At 41.3% G+C, this 17,090-nt stretch overlaps 1 long non-coding RNA gene and 9 other non-coding genes across 10 annotated transcripts; all 10 read left to right on the plus strand.

Moving 5' to 3' along the window:
* The first annotated feature begins 3,169 nt into the window (after window positions 1–3,169).
* LOC116357014 (uncharacterized) lies at window positions 3,170–5,461 on the plus strand. Its single transcript, XR_004205316.1, has 2 exons — window positions 3,170–3,240; window positions 4,282–5,461. It is a non-coding gene; the product is annotated as an uncharacterized LOC116357014 (long non-coding RNA).
* Window positions 5,462–6,617: 1,156 nt separating this feature from the next.
* trnat-agu (transfer RNA threonine (anticodon AGU)) lies at window positions 6,618–6,691 on the plus strand. Its single transcript has one exon. It is a non-coding gene; the product is annotated as a tRNA-Thr (tRNA).
* A 1,008-nt stretch (window positions 6,692–7,699) lies between these two features.
* Window positions 7,700–7,773, plus strand: trnat-agu (transfer RNA threonine (anticodon AGU)). The gene has a single exon. It is a non-coding gene; the product is annotated as a tRNA-Thr (tRNA).
* A 1,009-nt stretch (window positions 7,774–8,782) lies between these two features.
* Window positions 8,783–8,856, plus strand: trnat-agu (transfer RNA threonine (anticodon AGU)). The gene has a single exon. It is a non-coding gene; the product is annotated as a tRNA-Thr (tRNA).
* A 1,008-nt stretch (window positions 8,857–9,864) lies between these two features.
* Window positions 9,865–9,938, plus strand: trnat-agu (transfer RNA threonine (anticodon AGU)). The gene has a single exon. It is a non-coding gene; the product is annotated as a tRNA-Thr (tRNA).
* Window positions 9,939–10,947: 1,009 nt separating this feature from the next.
* Window positions 10,948–11,021, plus strand: trnat-agu (transfer RNA threonine (anticodon AGU)). Its single transcript has one exon. It is a non-coding gene; the product is annotated as a tRNA-Thr (tRNA).
* Window positions 11,022–13,112: 2,091 nt separating this feature from the next.
* On the plus strand, window positions 13,113–13,186 carry trnat-agu (transfer RNA threonine (anticodon AGU)). The gene has a single exon. It is a non-coding gene; the product is annotated as a tRNA-Thr (tRNA).
* A 1,009-nt stretch (window positions 13,187–14,195) lies between these two features.
* Window positions 14,196–14,269, plus strand: trnat-agu (transfer RNA threonine (anticodon AGU)). Its single transcript has one exon. It is a non-coding gene; the product is annotated as a tRNA-Thr (tRNA).
* Window positions 14,270–15,279: 1,010 nt separating this feature from the next.
* On the plus strand, window positions 15,280–15,353 carry trnat-agu (transfer RNA threonine (anticodon AGU)). Its single transcript has one exon. It is a non-coding gene; the product is annotated as a tRNA-Thr (tRNA).
* Window positions 15,354–16,028: 675 nt separating this feature from the next.
* Window positions 16,029–16,102, plus strand: trnat-agu (transfer RNA threonine (anticodon AGU)). The gene has a single exon. It is a non-coding gene; the product is annotated as a tRNA-Thr (tRNA).
* Window positions 16,103–17,090: the final 988 nt, after the last annotated feature.

Consider the following 17,090-nt stretch of genomic DNA (forward strand, 5'->3'; position numbering starts at 1 on the left):
TACTAAACGACAGTGGACACAACTGGAGTCACATGTGCAAAACTCTAACTGCAGTCTGCACAGCAGCAGTTCATGTGGACCAAACTCTAGTTCGTTTTTCATTGCTTGAACACAGTTTTCAAAACTCTACACACTTATCCCATGACTTTAACCACAACCTGCACAACACTGGATTTACAGCACTTTGTTCAAATGCTAACACACTGCTGTCAAAACTGTGGAACCACACATTCAAAACGGAATAGATTTCAGCCTTGTGCCTTTCAAACACTGCTGATTGCAATTTCAGCTGAACGGCTAAGCAGGTGTCTTGTTTTAGACTTGTTAGTGAACACACACACATATTACAGTATATATAGGTAGAGCTCAGAAAGACTCATTTTGGAAATGGAACAAGGAAGATGGGTTCGTGGAGGGAGAAGGGTGGCAGGGAGAGGGTGGATGCGTGGAGGAAGACAAAGAAGACAAAGAGCTGTTATTCAGATGAAATAAGGGCTACACTTATAGACCATGTCGTGAACCATGGTCTCTCATTGAGAGAGGCAGGGTTGAGGGTGCAATCCAATCTGCAAAGATCCACTGTGGCATCTGTAATGCGAATTTTCCATCATGCAAACAGGTGAGAGTTACATCCTTACAGGAATCTATTTTGTATTGCAATTATAGAATATTACACAGATATATATTACAGTAAGTTTGACTGTAAATATATTTTTACAACAGGACCCAAAGGCTGCCCCCAACAGGGGGAAGAGGAAAGATATTTCAGATGCGCAGGAAAATGCTATTGTTGACATGGTTGTTGTCAACAATGCAATAAAACTGCGGGAGATTCAAGATAGAGTGCTGGCTGATAATGATATATTTGAAAATGTTAATTCTGTCAGCACAACAACTATTGCTCGAGTCCCTAAAGAAACACCAAGTTACAATGAAACAGTTATACACTGTACCGTTCGAGAGAAACAGTGAACGGGTAAAAGAGCAAAGATACCAATATGTCCAGGTAAGACGTCTGAGGTTACGTACACAGCTATACAAAATATTTACAATAAAAAAAAAGCACTAGCATTTCTACAGTAAAACTATGCACTTACTGTTTTTCAGAGAGTAATGGATGTGGAAGCACTGGGAAAGACCACATTCATTGTATTTATCGATGAAGCTGGATTTAAACCTTGCCAAAACACGGCACAGAGGAAGGAATGTTATAGGTCAAAGGGCCACTGTGGAGGTTCCAGGCCAAAGGGGGGAAATATCACCATGTGTGCTGCAAATGGCCAATGATGGTTTGCTTCTCAACACACCACTCATTGGCCCATACAACACAGAAAGGCTTATAGCTTTCCTAGAACAGCTCTATGCTCAGCTAGTGCCAGCAGAACAGGGGAGCCAGTAAAAACCCCAAGTTTTTGTCATAGTTTGTGATAACGTTGCTTTTCACCACTCTGCAGCTGTCACAGATTGGTTTGCAGCACATCACAGATTTATGGTTTGTACCTGCCTGCATATTCACCCTTCCTCAACTCCATATGGAGGAGTTTTTCTCTGCCTGGAGGTGGAAAGTGTGTTGGTCACCACCCACATGACCAAATGTCTCTTTTGGAAGCCATGCGTGCCGGCTGTGAGGACAGGAGTCCAGAGGACTGCCAGGGATGGATAAGGCACTCCAGAATGTTCTTCCCCAGTTGCAGGGCAAGAGAAAACATTAGATGTGATGTTGAAGAAAACCTGTGGCCTGATGCTAGAGAGAGGCAGGATAGCCCTCAATTATTTGTTCGAATTACAGTATGTACTTTAGTTTCTACCTTTTTTTTCTCATTACTGTAATTCCGTAAATTACTACAGACTACTGAGCAAACTGCTAATTTTCATTTACCTTAAAGAATTGTTATGTTCTAAAAAAATATATAAATCATGTGAAAGAATGTCACTCTTTTCTTTGAAGAAAATATGACTTTGTATGAAGTCACTGAAATGGTTCAAACTGTAAAGATGAAAAAGTTAGTATTTTCTGTATTGGTGATGCTAGTGTTTTTACTCTCAGTGTGTTCTGAGTGACAGTGTGTGTTATCTCAGTGAGGGTTGTGCATAGTGTTTGGCTGCACTGAGTGTGTTTTGAGCCATGTGTTAAGAGTTGTGTTGCTTGGAATGAGTTTTGCAGGTGATGTGAACTGTTAGCTCAGGTGACTGTTGGTAGTGCAGACTGTAGTTAGAGTTTTGCACATGTGACTCCAGTTGTGCCCCTGTCGTTTAGCAATCGAAAAAAACTGTAACAGATAGACAGACAGAATACTAAGACCGAACATAAAACAGTGATTACATCATAGTCTATTGAGCTGTTGAGGAAGTTTATGGCTGTGGGAAGTAGCTCCTGCTAAACTGGGCCTTTTCTGCCTCATCACTTGTGGCCACTGAAACCCAGGAAATCCAGCATCAACTCTTTTCTCCATTACCCGCCTCTCTCTCATATTTTCAACCCTGCCGCCCGTTTACAGTTTATTCCTGCTACATATTGCCCTTTTCCCAAAGCCTCTCATCTGTTGTCCCACACAGATAAACTGAGCCCCTTCAGCGAGGGTCTTCCTAAGGAGGCGTTGGATCTGTACCCAAGCTCGGCCCTGTGCCCCATCCTGACCGCTGCCCAGAGAGGCCTACACCACGATGGTGTCCGGACATGAGGGTCACCTGCCCAAACAACGACCTGGCCAAGAAGGCTGCATGTAGGCTACGCTGACAGCCAGGAGATTCACCTGAGCCAATGGGTTAGCATTCACTCTATGATAATGGACAGCATTTTTGTTGTTGTTGAATGGTCTCTTTAGAGAGGACAGGTAGTTGTTCGGAGAAGACACCAATTAGAATGCTTTGGAAATGCCTCCTGTCCACCCTTTCACCGATGTAATCACTCATCTGTTGTGACCAGTAGTGATAGGATAAGAGTTTTGAACTGCTTGTGTGTGTGCGTGTGTTTGTTTGTGTGTTTTGTTTTAATGTGTGGTGTGTTCCCCAGCGGCCCTCCACAGTCCTGTGTATCGGTACGTGGTGACACACGACTCCATCTCGTGCCGTCACTCCTCGGAGGGTCTGTGGTCGTTCCCCAGCCGAGTTCTCTTTCCACGGCCTGACTCTTTCACCTTCTTCGGGGGTCTAGAGAAGCTGTTGGGGGACCGCTCTCCGCCAGGACACTGCCTTTCCAGAAGCTCCTCACAGAGCACCTCGTCCACTTCGCTAAGGAGGGTGAGAGAGGGGCAGGGGCTGGAACACAAACACCTCTCCTAGATTGGTTTGAACTCAGTGTTCATTCAGCTCAGACCATTGGAATTAGACATTTACCACATACCTTTCCTCATCTCTCTATCCCTCTCCTCCTTTCTTCTGTTTTCTCCATCCCTCATCTCTTTTCCTCATATCTCTATCCCTCCTCCTCTCTTTCTGTTCTCTCTTTTCCTCATATCTCTATCCCTCTCCTCTCTTTCTGTTCTCTCTTTTCCTCATCTCTCTATCCCTCTCCTCCTCTCTTGTTTTCTCCATCCCTCATCTCTGTTCCTCATCTCTATCCCTCTCCTCTCTTCTGTTCTCTCTATCCCTCATCTCTTTCCTCATATCTCTATCCCTCTCCTCCCTTTCTGTTCTCTCCATCGATCATCTCTTTTCCTCATATCTCTATCCCTCTCCTCTCTTTCTGTTCTCTCTATCCCTCTCCTCCTCTCTTGTTTTCTCCATCCCTCATCTTTTTTCCTCATATCTCTATCCCTCTCCTCTCTTTCTGTTCTCTCTATCCCTCATCTCTTTTCCTCATATCTCTATCCCTCTCCTCTCTTTCTGTTCTCTCTATCCCTCATCTCTTTCCTCATATCTCTATCCCTCTCCTCCTTTCTTGTTTTCTCCATCCCTCATCTCTTTTCCTCATATCTCTATCCCTCTCCTCTATTTCTGTGCTCTCTATCCCTCATCTCTTTTCCTCATATCTCTATCCCTCTCCTCTCTTTCTGTTCTCTCTATCCCTCATCTCTTTTCCTCATATCTCTATCCCTCTCCTCTCTTTCTGTTCTCTCTATCCCTCATCTCTCTTTCTGTTCTCTCTATCTACTCATCTCTCTTTCTGTTCTCTCTATCCCTCATCTCTCTTTCTGTTCTCTCTATCCCTCTCCTCTCTTTCTGTTCTCTCCATCCCTCATCTCTTTTCCTCATATCTCTATCCCTCTCCTCTCTTTCTGTTCTCTCCATCCCTCATCTCTTCTTCCGTTTGTTCCATCCCTCTCTCCTCCTCTATTGCAGGTAAGATGCCGGAGCAGTGGCCAGAGTACCCAGCAGCCACTGCTCTCCTGAACCATACCCTCTCTGTGGTCCATGATTACTCTGCTGAGCGCTGCCAACTGTGGGAGAAGAATGGCTTCTACCCCTACGCCTGGGTCAACTGACCCCTCACCCATAACTCCTACAGCACAGGACTGAATCCTACACCTGGGTCACCTAGGATGTTAGTACTGAATGTGTTCTGTGACTGTGGTGAAATGTAGATTTATTGTGGGAGTTTTGGTGTGTACAGTATTTTGCCTTCAGGTTTGTTCAAGGATAAAGTATCAGATTTAGAGAAAAGGGAAGAATGTGTTGGTATGGAAGAAGAGGATGGTCATTTTTATATTTCTGCTCTGTTTTGTGGTAGAGATGGCTGTGAAAATGTTGAAAGAGGAGACGTTATTGTGATGTGTATTATCATTATTGATACTTTTAGCTACTGTTAATTGCACTAAGATTTTAAATGAAGATGCCTACTCTTTACTTTTTTATGGAAATCTGTGGTGTGTACGTCGTACATGTATGCAATGAGGAACCATTTATTATGAGGTGCTTTTATGCTGTAGCCTATGTTATGTGTTTCTCTATTCTTCTCTTTCCATAATGTGTCTCTGTGTGGTGGATATTCAACCAGACAGAAACAGCTAGGAAGCTTTTTCTGCACGCATAAACTGTGTCACCACCGAATCATCTTCGTTCGACTTGAAAACACTTGTTTTCTTCCGACTCAAGCCTCATCAATTCAACGTAAAACACTCTTGCCTTTTCTTCAGCATCTCCGACAGCCACCGACTTGATTGGGAACAAGGGATGGTGCGCTTGTTCTTTATGTGTGAAGAGAGGGATGAAAGCCTGTGGATGACAGAGAGAGCACATGGAAGTGTTTACTTGTGTAATTAGCGTTTAGAGTTGCCTCCAATCAAAAGCTCTCTTGTTCTGTATTTTCTCCTGTCTAACAGATAGGGAGTTATATCTGTTGCTGTCTTATTGATCATTTCTGCTTTTGTTCCACTATGTGCGCTATGATAGGCAACTTATTTCAACGTTAAAATGTTCTTAGTTTTTTTTACTCAGGTAATCTGCTTTAAAATGCCATGACCTAAAATTACAGGTCATTCACATGCACTAATGCACATAATAAAACACACAAAGAATTAAAGATTTCAGTCTTTTTTCAAAATATATATTTCAAATATACAGTATGTTTCATAGCCTAGAATCAAGTTCAAACCCATCTTTATTATCCCAAGGTGAAACTTTGTAGGCAGCCAGGGACAATAGAAGAGATATGGGTTATATGAATGAGACAGTACACAGGAGATCCTGAGTTCGAATCAGAGTGGAGAATGTTCTGCTTTTCTCAACCAATGAGTCTTGAGAATTTGGAGTGATGAGAGGAGAAAAGATGTGAGGAGGATGCAATTGAGATTTTCCAATTTCACGGAAAAAGGGAACTTTTTCAAAGAATTACAACGTACCAACTGTCTCAAGTTCAGCTGGTTCTTCAGTTGATTCATTTCGAGCGCTAAATGAAGAGTTCAGCCAGCTTGTACAGGTCTCTGTCAGAGCATGAGTAGGCTTTACAAGCAATCTTTGGTAGCTCGCTGTGATCGTATAGTGTTTAGTACTCTGCGTTGTGGCCGCAGGAACCCCGGTCTGAATCCGGGTCACGGCAAAGAATTGCCATTTCAAAAGGGTTGTATTTTGAATGAGTTAAAACCTCCTGTGTGAGCTAAGAAACTCAATAACTCTTCCATTTGACAAAGTCCCCATCTCATGGTAGGTTAATTACTTACATTAACTGATTCATCTGCTTTTTCTTAGGTTTTTACCATTTTTAATCTCGAGATCCAACTGAGAAATGTAGTTTCCCCGAAACGACCAAAATGATGAAGAAATCGTGTATGATTCTGAATGTTTACTCATATCTCGCGATATTCCCACTTTGGGACCCAAACCATAGTTTAAGAATCCATGTCAGAGTATCTTGAGTTTATTCAGTTCGAGACCCAAATGAAAAATGTACTGTCCTCGGATGACCGAAATGAAGAAGAAATAGCTTGTGACTCAAAATGTTTACTGATATCTCGCTGCCCACCTCTCACATACTCAGGCCCACTTTGGGTCCCAAAACATAGCTTAACAAACCCTGTTGCTAAACAATTGAAGGAGTCCATATCGATTCCAATATTAGTAAATAACATCTGTTTTGTGACGTGATTTTGCAAGACAGAGATATGGGTTAAATGAATGAGACATGTTTGATATAAATACGTGTGGCGGTGTTCTTACCTGCAACATACTTGGCATCTACAGGCGCTGTGGCTTAGTTGGTTAAAGCGCCTGTCTAGTAAACAGGAGATCCTGAGTTCGAATCTCAGCAGAGCCTTTTCATACATGTCATTGAACACATTGGTGGAAAGTGGAGAATGTTCTGCTTTTCTCAACCAATGAGTCTTGAGAATTTGGAGTGATGAGAGGAGAAAAGATGTGAGGAGGATGCAATTGAGATTTTCCAATTTCACAGAAAAAGGGAACTTTTTCAAAGAATTACAACGTACCAACTGTCTCAAGTTCAGCTGGTTCTTCAGTTGATTCATTTAGAGCGCTAAAGGAAGAGTTCAGCCAACTTGTACAGGTCTCTGTCAGAGCATGAGTAGGCTTTACAAGCAATCTTTGGTAGCTCGCTGTGATCGTATAGTGTTTAGTACTCTGCGTTGTGGCCGCAGGAACCCCGGTCTGAATCCGGGTCACGGCAAAGAATTGCCATTTCAAAGGGTTGTATTTTGAATGAGTTGAAACCTCCTGTGTGAGCTAAGAAACTCAATAACTCTTCCATTTGACAAAGTCCCCATCTCATGGTAGGTTAATTACTTACATTAACTGATTCATCTGCTTTTTCTTAGGTTTTTACCATTTTTTATCTCGAGATCCAACTGAGAAATGTAGTTTCCCCGAAACGACCAAAATGATGAAGAAATCGTGTATGATTCTGAATGTTTACTCATATCTCGCGATATTCCCACTTTGGGTCCCAAACCATAGTTTAAGAATCCATGTCAGAGTATCTTGAGTTTATTCAGTTCGAGACCCAAATGAAAAATGTACTGTCCTCGGATGACCGAAATGAAGAAGAAATAGCTTGTGATTCAAAATGTTTACTGATATCTCGCTGCCCACCTCTCACATACTCAGGCCCACTTTGGGTCCCAAAACATAGCTTAACAAACCCTGTTGCTAGACAATTGAAGGAGTCCATATCGATTCCAATATTAGTAAATAACATCTGTTTTGTGATGTGATTTTGCAAGACAGAGATATGGGTTAAATGAATGAGACATGTTTGATATAAATACGTGTGGCGGTGTTCTTACCTGCAACATACTTGGCATCGACAGGCGCTGTGGCTTAGTTGGTTAAAGCGCCTGTCTAGTAAACAGGAGATCCTGAGTTCGAATCTCATCAGAGCCTTTTCATACATGTCATTGAACACATTGGTGGAAAGTGGAGAATGTTCTGCTTTTCTCAACCAATGAGTCTTGAGAATTTGGAGTGATGAGAGGAGAAAAGATGTGAGGAGGATGCAATTGAGATTTTCCAATTTAACAGAAAAAGGGAACTTTTTCAAAGAATTACAACGTACCAACTGTCTCAAGTTCAGCTGGTTCTTCAGTTGATTCATTTAGAGCGCTAAAGGAAGTGTTCAGCCAACTTGTACAGGTCTCTGTCAGAGCATGAGTAGGCTTTACAAGCAATCTTTGGTAGCTCGCTGTGATCGTATAGTGTTTAGTACTCTGCGTTGTGGCCGCAGGAACCCCGGTCTGAATCCGGGTCACGGCAAAGAATTGCCATTTCAAAAGGGTTGTATTTTGAATGAGTTGAAACCTCCCGTGTGAGCTAAGAAACTCAATAACTCTTCCATTTGACAAAGTCCCCATCTCATGATAGGTTAATTACTTACATTAACTGATTCATCTGCTTTTTCTTAGGTTTTTACCATTTTTAATCTCGAGATCCAACTGAGAAATGTAGTTTCCCCGAAACGACCAAAATGATGAAGAAATCGTGTATGATTCTGAATGTTTACTCATATCTCGCGATATTCCCACTTTGGGTCCCAAACCATAGTTTAAGAATCCATGTCAGAGTATCTTGAGTTTATTCAGTTCGAGACCCAAATGAAAAATGTACTGTCCTCGGATGACCGAAATGAAGAAGAAATAGCTTGTGACTCAAAATGTTTACTGATATCTCGCTGCCCACCTCTCACATACTCAGGCCCACTTTGGGTCCCAAAACATAGCTTAACAAACCCTGTTGCTAGACAATTGAAGGAGTCCATATCGATTCCAATATTAGTAAATAACATCTGTTTTGTGACGTGATTTTGCAAGACAGAGATATGGGTTAAATGAATGAGACATGTTTGATATAAATACGTGTGGCGGTGTTCTTACCTGCAACATACTTGGCATCTACAGGCGCTGTGGCTTAGTTGGTTAAAGCGCCTGTCTAGTAAACAGGAGATCCTGAGTTCGAATCTCAGCAGAGCCTTTTCATACATGTCATTGAACACATTGGTGGAAAGTGGAGAATGTTCTGCTTTTCTCAACCAATGAGTCTTGAGAATTTGGAGTGATGAGAGGAGAAAAGATGTGAGGAGGATGCAATTGAGATTTTCCAATTTCACAGAAAAAGGGAACTTTTTCAAAGAATTACAACGTACCAACTGTCTCAAGTTCAGCTGGTTCTTCAGTTGATTCATTTAGAGCGCTAAAGGAAGAGTTCAGCCAACTTGTACAGGTCTCTGTCAGAGCATGAGTAGGCTTTACAAGCAATCTTTGGTAGCTCGCTGTGATCGTATAGTGTTTAGTACTCTGCGTTGTGGCCGCAGGAACCCGGTCTGAATCCGGGTCACGGCAAAGAATTGCCATTTCAAAAGGGTTGTATTTTGAATGAGTTGAAACCTCCTGTGTGAGCTAAGAAACTCAATAACTCTTCCATTTGACAAAGTCCCCATCTCATGGTAGGTTAATTACTTACATTAACTGATTCATCTGCTTTTTCTTAGGTTTTTACCATTTTTTATCTCGAGATCCAACTGAGAAATGTAGTTTCCCCGAAATGACCAAAATGATGAAGAAATCGTGTATGATTCTGAATGTTTACTCATATCTCGCGATATTCCCACTTTGGGTCCCAAAACCATAGTTTAAGAATCCATGTCAGAGTATCTTGAGTTTATTCAGTTCGAGACCCAAATGAAAAATGTACTGTCCTCGGATGACCGAAATGAAGAAGAAATAGCTTGTGATTCAAAATGTTTACTGATATCTCGCTGCCCACCTCTCACATACTCAGGCCCACTTTGGGTCCCAAAACATAGCTTAACAAACCCTGTTGCTAGACAATTGAAGGAGTCCATATCGATTCCAATATTAGTAAATAACATCTGTTTTGTGATGTGATTTTGCAAGACAGAGATATGGGTTAAATGAATGAGACATGTTTGATATAATACGTGTGGCGGTGTTCTTACCTGCAACATACTTGGCATCGACAGGCGCTGTGGCTTAGTTGGTTAAAGCGCCTGTCTAGTAAACAGGAGATCCTGAGTTCGAATCTCATCAGAGCCTTTTCATACATGTCATTGAACACATTGGTGGAAAGTGGAGAATGTTCTGCTTTTCTCAACCAATGAGTCTTGAGAATTTGGAGTGATGAGAGGAGAAAAGATGTGAGGAGGATGCAATTGAGATTTTCCAATTTAACAGAAAAAGGGAACTTTTTCAAAGAATTACAACGTACCAACTGTCTCAAGTTCAGCTGGTTCTTCAGTTGATTCATTTAGAGCGCTAAAGGAAGTGTTCAGCCAACTTGTACAGGTCTCTGTCAGAGCATGAGTAGGCTTTACAAGCAATCTTTGGTAGCTCGCTGTGATCGTATAGTGTTTAGTACTCTGCGTTGTGGCCGCAGGAACCCCGGTCTGAATCCGGGTCACGGCAAAGAATTGCCATTTCAAAAGGGTTGTATTTTGAATGAGTTGAAACCTCCCGTGTGAGCTAAGAAACTCAATAACTCTTCCATTTGACAAAGTCCCCATCTCATGATAGGTTAATTACTTACATTAACTGATTCATCTGCTTTTTCTTAGGTTTTTACCATTTTTAATCTCGAGATCCAACTGAGAAATGTAGTTTCCCCGAAACGACCAAAATGATGAAGAAATCGTGTATGATTCTGAATGTTTACTCATATCTCGCGATATTCCCACTTTGGGTCCCAAACCATAGTTTAAGAATCCATGTCAGAGTATCTTGAGTTTATTCAGTTCGAGACCCAAATGAAAAATGTACTGTCCTCGGATGACCGAAATGAAGAAGAAATAGCTTGTGACTCAAAATGTTTACTGATATCTCGCTGCCCACCTCTCACATACTCAGGCCCACTTTGGGTCCCAAAACATAGCTTAACAAACCCTGTTGCTAGACAATTGAAGGAGTCCATATCGATTCCAATATTAGTAAATAACATCTGTTTTGTGACGTGATTTTGCAAGACAGAGATATGGGTTAAATGAATGAGACATGTTTGATATAAATACGTGTGGCGGTGTTCTTACCTGCAACATACTTGGCATCTACAGGCGCTGTGGCTTAGTTGGTTAAAGCGCCTGTCTAGTAAACAGGAGATCCTGAGTTCGAATCTCAGCAGAGCCTTTTCATACATGTCATTGAACACATTGGTGGAAAGTGGAGAATGTTCTGCTTTTCTCAACCAATGAGTCTTGAGAATTTGGAGTGATGAGAGGAGAAAAGATGTGAGGAGGATGCAATTGAGATTTTCCAATTTCACAGAAAAAGGGAACTTTTTCAAAGAATTACAACGTACCAACTGTCTCAAGTTCAGCTGGTTCTTCAGTTGATTCATTTAGAGCGCTAAAGGAAGAGTTCAGCCAACTTGTACAGGTCTCTGTCAGAGCATGAGTAGGCTTTACAAGCAATCTTTGGTAGCTCGCTGTGATCGTATAGTGTTTAGTACTCTGCGTTGTGGCCGCAGGAACCCCGGTCTGAATCCGGGTCACGGCAAAGAATTGCCATTTCAAAAGGGTTGTATTTTGAATGAGTTGAAACCTCCTGTGTGAGCTAAGAAACTCAATAACTCTTCCATTTGACAAAGTCCCCATCTCATGGTAGGTTAATTACTTACATTAACTGATTCATCTGCTTTTTCTTAGGTTTTTACCATTTTTTATCTCGAGATCCAACTGAGAAATGTAGTTTCCCCGAAACGACCAAAATGATGAAGAAATCGTGTATGATTCTGAATGTTTACTCATATCTCGCGATATTCCCACTTTGGGTCCCAAACCATAGTTTAAGAATCCATGTCAGAGTATCTTGAGTTTATTCAGTTCGAGACCCAAATGAAAAATGTACTGTCCTCGGATGACCGAAATGAAGAAGAAATAGCTTGTGATTCAAAATGTTTACTGATATCTCGCTGCCCACCTCTCACATACTCAGGCCCACTTTGGGTCCCAAAACATAGCTTAACAAACCCTGTTGCTAGACAATTGAAGGAGTCCATATCGATTCCAATATTAGTAAATAACATCTGTTTTGTGATGTGATTTTGCAAGACAGAGATACGGGTTAAATGAATGAAACATGTTTGATATAAATACGTGTGGCGGTGTTCTTACCTGCAACATACTTGGCATCGACAGGCGCTGTGGCTTAGTTGGTTAAAGCGCCTGTCTAGTAAACAGGAGATCCTGAGTTCGAATCTCATCAGAGCTTTTTCATACATGTCATTGAACACATTGGTGGAAAGTGGAGAATGTTCTGCTTTTCTCAACCAATGAGTCTTGAGAATTTGGAGTGATGAGAGGAGAAAAGATGTGAGGAGGATGCAATTGAGATTTTCCAATTTAACAGAAAAAGGGAACTTTTTCAAAGAATTACAACGTACCAACTGTCTCAAGTTCAGCTGGTTCTTCAGTTGATTCATTTAGAGCGCTAAAGGAAGTGTTCAGCCAACTTGTACAGGTCTCTGTCAGAGCATGAGTAGGCTTTACAAGCAATCTTTGGTAGCTCGCTGTGATCGTATAGTGTTTAGTACTCTGCGTTGTGGCCGCAGGAACCCCGGTCTGAATCCGGGTCACGGCAAAGAATTGCCATTTCAAAAGGGTTGTATTTTGAATGAGTTGAAACCTCCCGTGTGAGCTAAGTAACTCAATAACTCTTCCATTTGACAAAGTCCCCATCTCATGATAGGTTAATTACTTACATTAACTGATTCATCTGCTTTTTCTTAGGTTTTTACCATTTTAATCTCGAGATCCAACTGAGAAATGTAGTTTCCCCGAAACGACCAAAATGATGAAGAAATCGTGTATGATTCTGAATGTTTACTCATATCTCGCGATATTCCCACTTTGGGTCCCAAACCATAGTTTAAGAATCCATGTCAGAGTATCTTGAGTTTATTCAGTTCGAGACCCAAATGAAAAATGTACTGTCCTCGGATGACCGAAATGAAGAAGAAATAGCTTGTGACTCAAAATGTTTACTGATATCTCGCTGCCCACCTCTCACATACTCAGGCCCACTTTGGGTCCCAAAACATAGCTTAACAAACCCTGTTGCTAGACAATTGAAGGAGTCCATATCGATTCCAATATTAGTAAATAACATCTGTTTTGTGACGTGATTTTGCAAGACAGAGATATGGGTTAAATGAATGAGACATGTTTGATATAAATACGTGTGGCGGTGTTCTTACCTGCAACATACTTGGCATCTACAGGCGCTGTGGCTTAGTTGGTTAAAGCGCCTGTCTAGTAAACAGGAGATCCTGAGTTCGAATCTCAGCAGAGCCTTTTCATACATGTCATTGAACACATTGGTGGAAAGTGGAGAATGTTCTGCTTTTCTCAACCAATGAGTCTTGAGAATTTGGAGTGATGAGAGGAGAAAAGATGTGAGGAGGATGCAATTGAGATTTTCCAATTTAACAGAAAAGGGAACTTTTTCAAAGAATTACAACGTACCAACTGTCTCAAGTTCAGCTGGTTCTTCAGTTGATTCATTTCGAGCTCTAAATGAAGAGTTCAGCCAACTTGTACAGGTCTCTGTCAGAGCATGAGTAGGCTTTACAAGCAATCTTTGGTAGCTCGCTGTGATCGTATAGTGTTTAGTACTCTGCGTTGTGGCCGCAGGAACCCCGGTCTGAATCCGGGTCACGGCAAAGAATTGCCATTTACAAAAGAGTTGCATTTTGAATGAGTTGAAACCTCCCGTGTGAGCTAAGAAACTCAATAACTCTTCCATTTGACAAAGTCCCCATCTCATGGTAGGTTAATTACTTACATTAACTGATTCATCTGCTTTTTCTTAGGTTTTTACCATTTTTAATCTCGAGATCCAACTGAGAAATGTAGTTTCCCAGAAACGACCAAAATGATGAAGAAATCGTGTATGATTCTGAATGTTTACTCATATCTCGCGATATTCCCACTTTGGGTCCCAAACCATAGTTTAAGAATCCATGTCAGAGTATCTTGAGTTTATTCAGTTCGAGACCCAAATGAAAAATGTACTGTCCTCGGATGACCGAAATGAAGAAGAAATAGCTTGTGACTCAAAATGTTTACTGATATCTCGCTGCCCACCTCTCACATACTCAGGCCCACTTTGGGTCCCAAAACATAGCTTAACAAACCCTGTTGCTAGACAATTGAAGGAGTCCATATCGATTCCAATATTAGTAAATAACATCTGTTTTGTGACGTGATTTTGCAAGACAGAGATATGGGTTAAATGAATGAGACATGTTTGATATAAATACGTGTGGCGGTGTTCTTACCTGCAACATACTTGGCATCTACAGGCGCTGTGGCTTAGTTGGTTAAAGCGCCTGTCTAGTAAACAGGAGATCCTGAGTTCGAATCTCAGCAGAGCCTTTTCATACATGTCATTGAACACATTGGTGGAAAGTGGAGAATGTTCTGCTTTTCTCAACCAATGAGTCTTGAGAATTTGGAGTGATGAGAGGAGAAAAGATGTGAGGAGGATGCAATTGAGATTTTCCAATTTAACAGAAAAAGGGAACTTTTTCAAAGAATTACAACGTACCAACTGTCTCAAGTTCAGCTGGTTCTTCAGTTGATTCATTTCGAGCTCTAAATGAAGAGTTCAGCCAACTTGTACAGGTCTCTGTCAGAGCATGAGTAGGCTTTACAAGCAATCTTTGGTAGCTCGCTGTGATCGTATAGTGTTTAGTACTCTGCGTTGTGGCCGCAGGAACCCCGGTCTGAATCCGGGTCACGGCAAAGAATTGCCATTTACAAAAGGGTTGCATTTTGAATGAGTTGAAACCTCCCGTGTGAGCTAAGAAACTCAATAACTCTTCCATTTGACAAAGTCCCCATCTCATGGTAGGTTAATTACTTACATTAACTGATTCATCTGCTTTTTCTTAGGTTTTTACCATTTTTAATCTCGAGATCCAACTGAGAAATGTAGTTTCCCCGAAACGACCAAAATGATGAAGAAATCGTGTATGATTCTGAATGTTTACTCATATCTCGCGATATTCCCACTTTGGGACCCAAACCATAGTTTAAGAATCCATGTCAGAGTATCTTGAGTTTATTCAGTTCGAGACCCAAATGAAAAATGTACTGTCCTCGGATGACCGAAATGAAGAAGAAATAGCTTGTGACTCAAAATGTTTACTGATATCTCGCTGCCCACCTCTCACATACTCAGGCCCACTTTGGGTCCCAAAACATAGCTTAACAAACCCTGTTGCTAGACAATTGAAGGAGTCCATATCGATTCCAATATTAGTAAATAACATCTGTTTTGTGACGTGATTTTGCAAGACAGAGATATGGGTTAAATGAATGAGACATGTTTGATATAAATACGTGTGGCGGTGTTCTTACCTGCAACATACTTGGCATCTACAGGCGCTGTGGCTTAGTTGGTTAAAGCGCCTGTCTAGTAAACAGGAGATCCTGAGTTCGAATCTCAGCAGAGCCTTTTCATACATGTCATTGAACACATTGGTGGAAAGTGGAGAATGTTCTGCTTTTCTCAACCAATGAGTCTTGAGAATTTGGAGTGATGAGAGGAGAAAAGATGTGAGGAGGATGCAATTGAGATTTTCCAATTTAACAGAAAAAGGGAACTTTTTCAAAGAACTGTCTCAAGTTCAGCTGGTTCTTCAGTTGATTCATTTCGAGCTCTAAATGAAGAGTTCAGCCAACTTGTACAGGTCTCTGTCACAGCATGAGTAGGCTTTACAAGCAATCTTTGGTAGCTCGCTGTGATCGTATAGTGTTTACTACTCTGCGTTGTGGCCGCAGGAACCCTGGTCTGAATCCGGGTCACGGCAAAGAATTGCCATTTACAAAAGGGTTGCATTTTGAATGAGTTGAAACCTCCCGTGTGAGCTAAGAAACTCAATAACTCTTCCATTTGACAAAGTCCCCATCTCATGGTAGGTTAATTACTTACATTAACTGATTCATCTGCTTTTTCTTAGGTTTTTACCATTTTTAATTGAAGGAGTCCATATCGATTCCAATATTAGTAAATAACATCTGTTTTGTGACGTGATTTTGCAAGACAGAGATATGGGTTAAATGAATGAGGACATGTTTGATATAAATACGTGTGGCGGTGTTCTTACCTGCAACATACTTGGCATCTACAGGCGCTGTGGCTTAGTTGGTTAAAGCGCCTGTCTAGTGAACATGAGATCCTGAGTTCGAATCTCAGCAGAGCCTTTTCATACATGTCATTGAACACATTGGTGGAAAGTGGAGAATGTTCTGCTTTTCTCAACCAATGAGTCTTGAGAATTTGGAGTGATGAGAGGAGAAAAGATGTGAGGAGGATGCAATTGAGATTTTCCAATTTAACAGAAAAAGGGAACTTTTTCAAAGAATTACAACGTACCAACTGTCTCAAGTTCAGCTGGTTCTTCAGTTGATTCATTTCGAGCTCTAAATGAAGAGTTCAGCCAACTTGTACAGGTCTCTGTCAGAGCATGAGTAGGCTTTACAAGCAATCTTTGGTAGCTCGCTGTGATCGTATAGTGTTTAGTACTCTGCGTTGTGGCCGCAGGAACCCCGGTCTGAATCCGGGTCACGGCAAAGAATTGCCATTTACAAAAGGGTTGCATTTAGAATGAGTTGAAACCTCCCGTGTGAGCTAAGAAACTCAATAACTCTTCCATTTGACAAAGTCCCCATCTCATGGTAGGTTAATTACTTACATTAACTGATTCATCTGCTTTTTCTTAGGTTTTTACCATTTTTAATCTCGAGATCCAACTGAGAAATGTAGTTTCCCCGAAACGACCAAAATGATGAAGAAATCGTGTATGATTCTGAATGTTTACTCATATCTCGCGATATTCCCACTTTGGGTCCCAAACCATAGTTTAAGAATCCATGTCAGAGTATCTTGAGTTTATTCAGTTCGAGACCCAAATGAAAAATGTACTGTCCTCGGATGACCGAAATGAAGAAGAAATAGCTTGTGACTCAAAATGTTTACTGATATCTCGCTGCCCACCTCTCACATACTCAGGCCCACTTTGGGTCCCAAAACATAGCTTAACAAACCCTGTTGCTAGACAATTGAAGGAGTCCATATCGATTCCAATATTAGTAAATAACATCTGTTTTGTGACGGGATTTTGCAAGACAGAGATATGGGTTAAATGAATGAGACATGTTTGATATAAATACGTGTGGCGGTGTTCTTACC

The sequence above is a fragment of the Oncorhynchus kisutch genome, linkage group LG24, assembly GCF_002021735.2.
Source record: "Oncorhynchus kisutch isolate 150728-3 linkage group LG24, Okis_V2, whole genome shotgun sequence".
Classification (NCBI taxonomy): domain Eukaryota; kingdom Metazoa; phylum Chordata; class Actinopteri; order Salmoniformes; family Salmonidae; genus Oncorhynchus; species Oncorhynchus kisutch.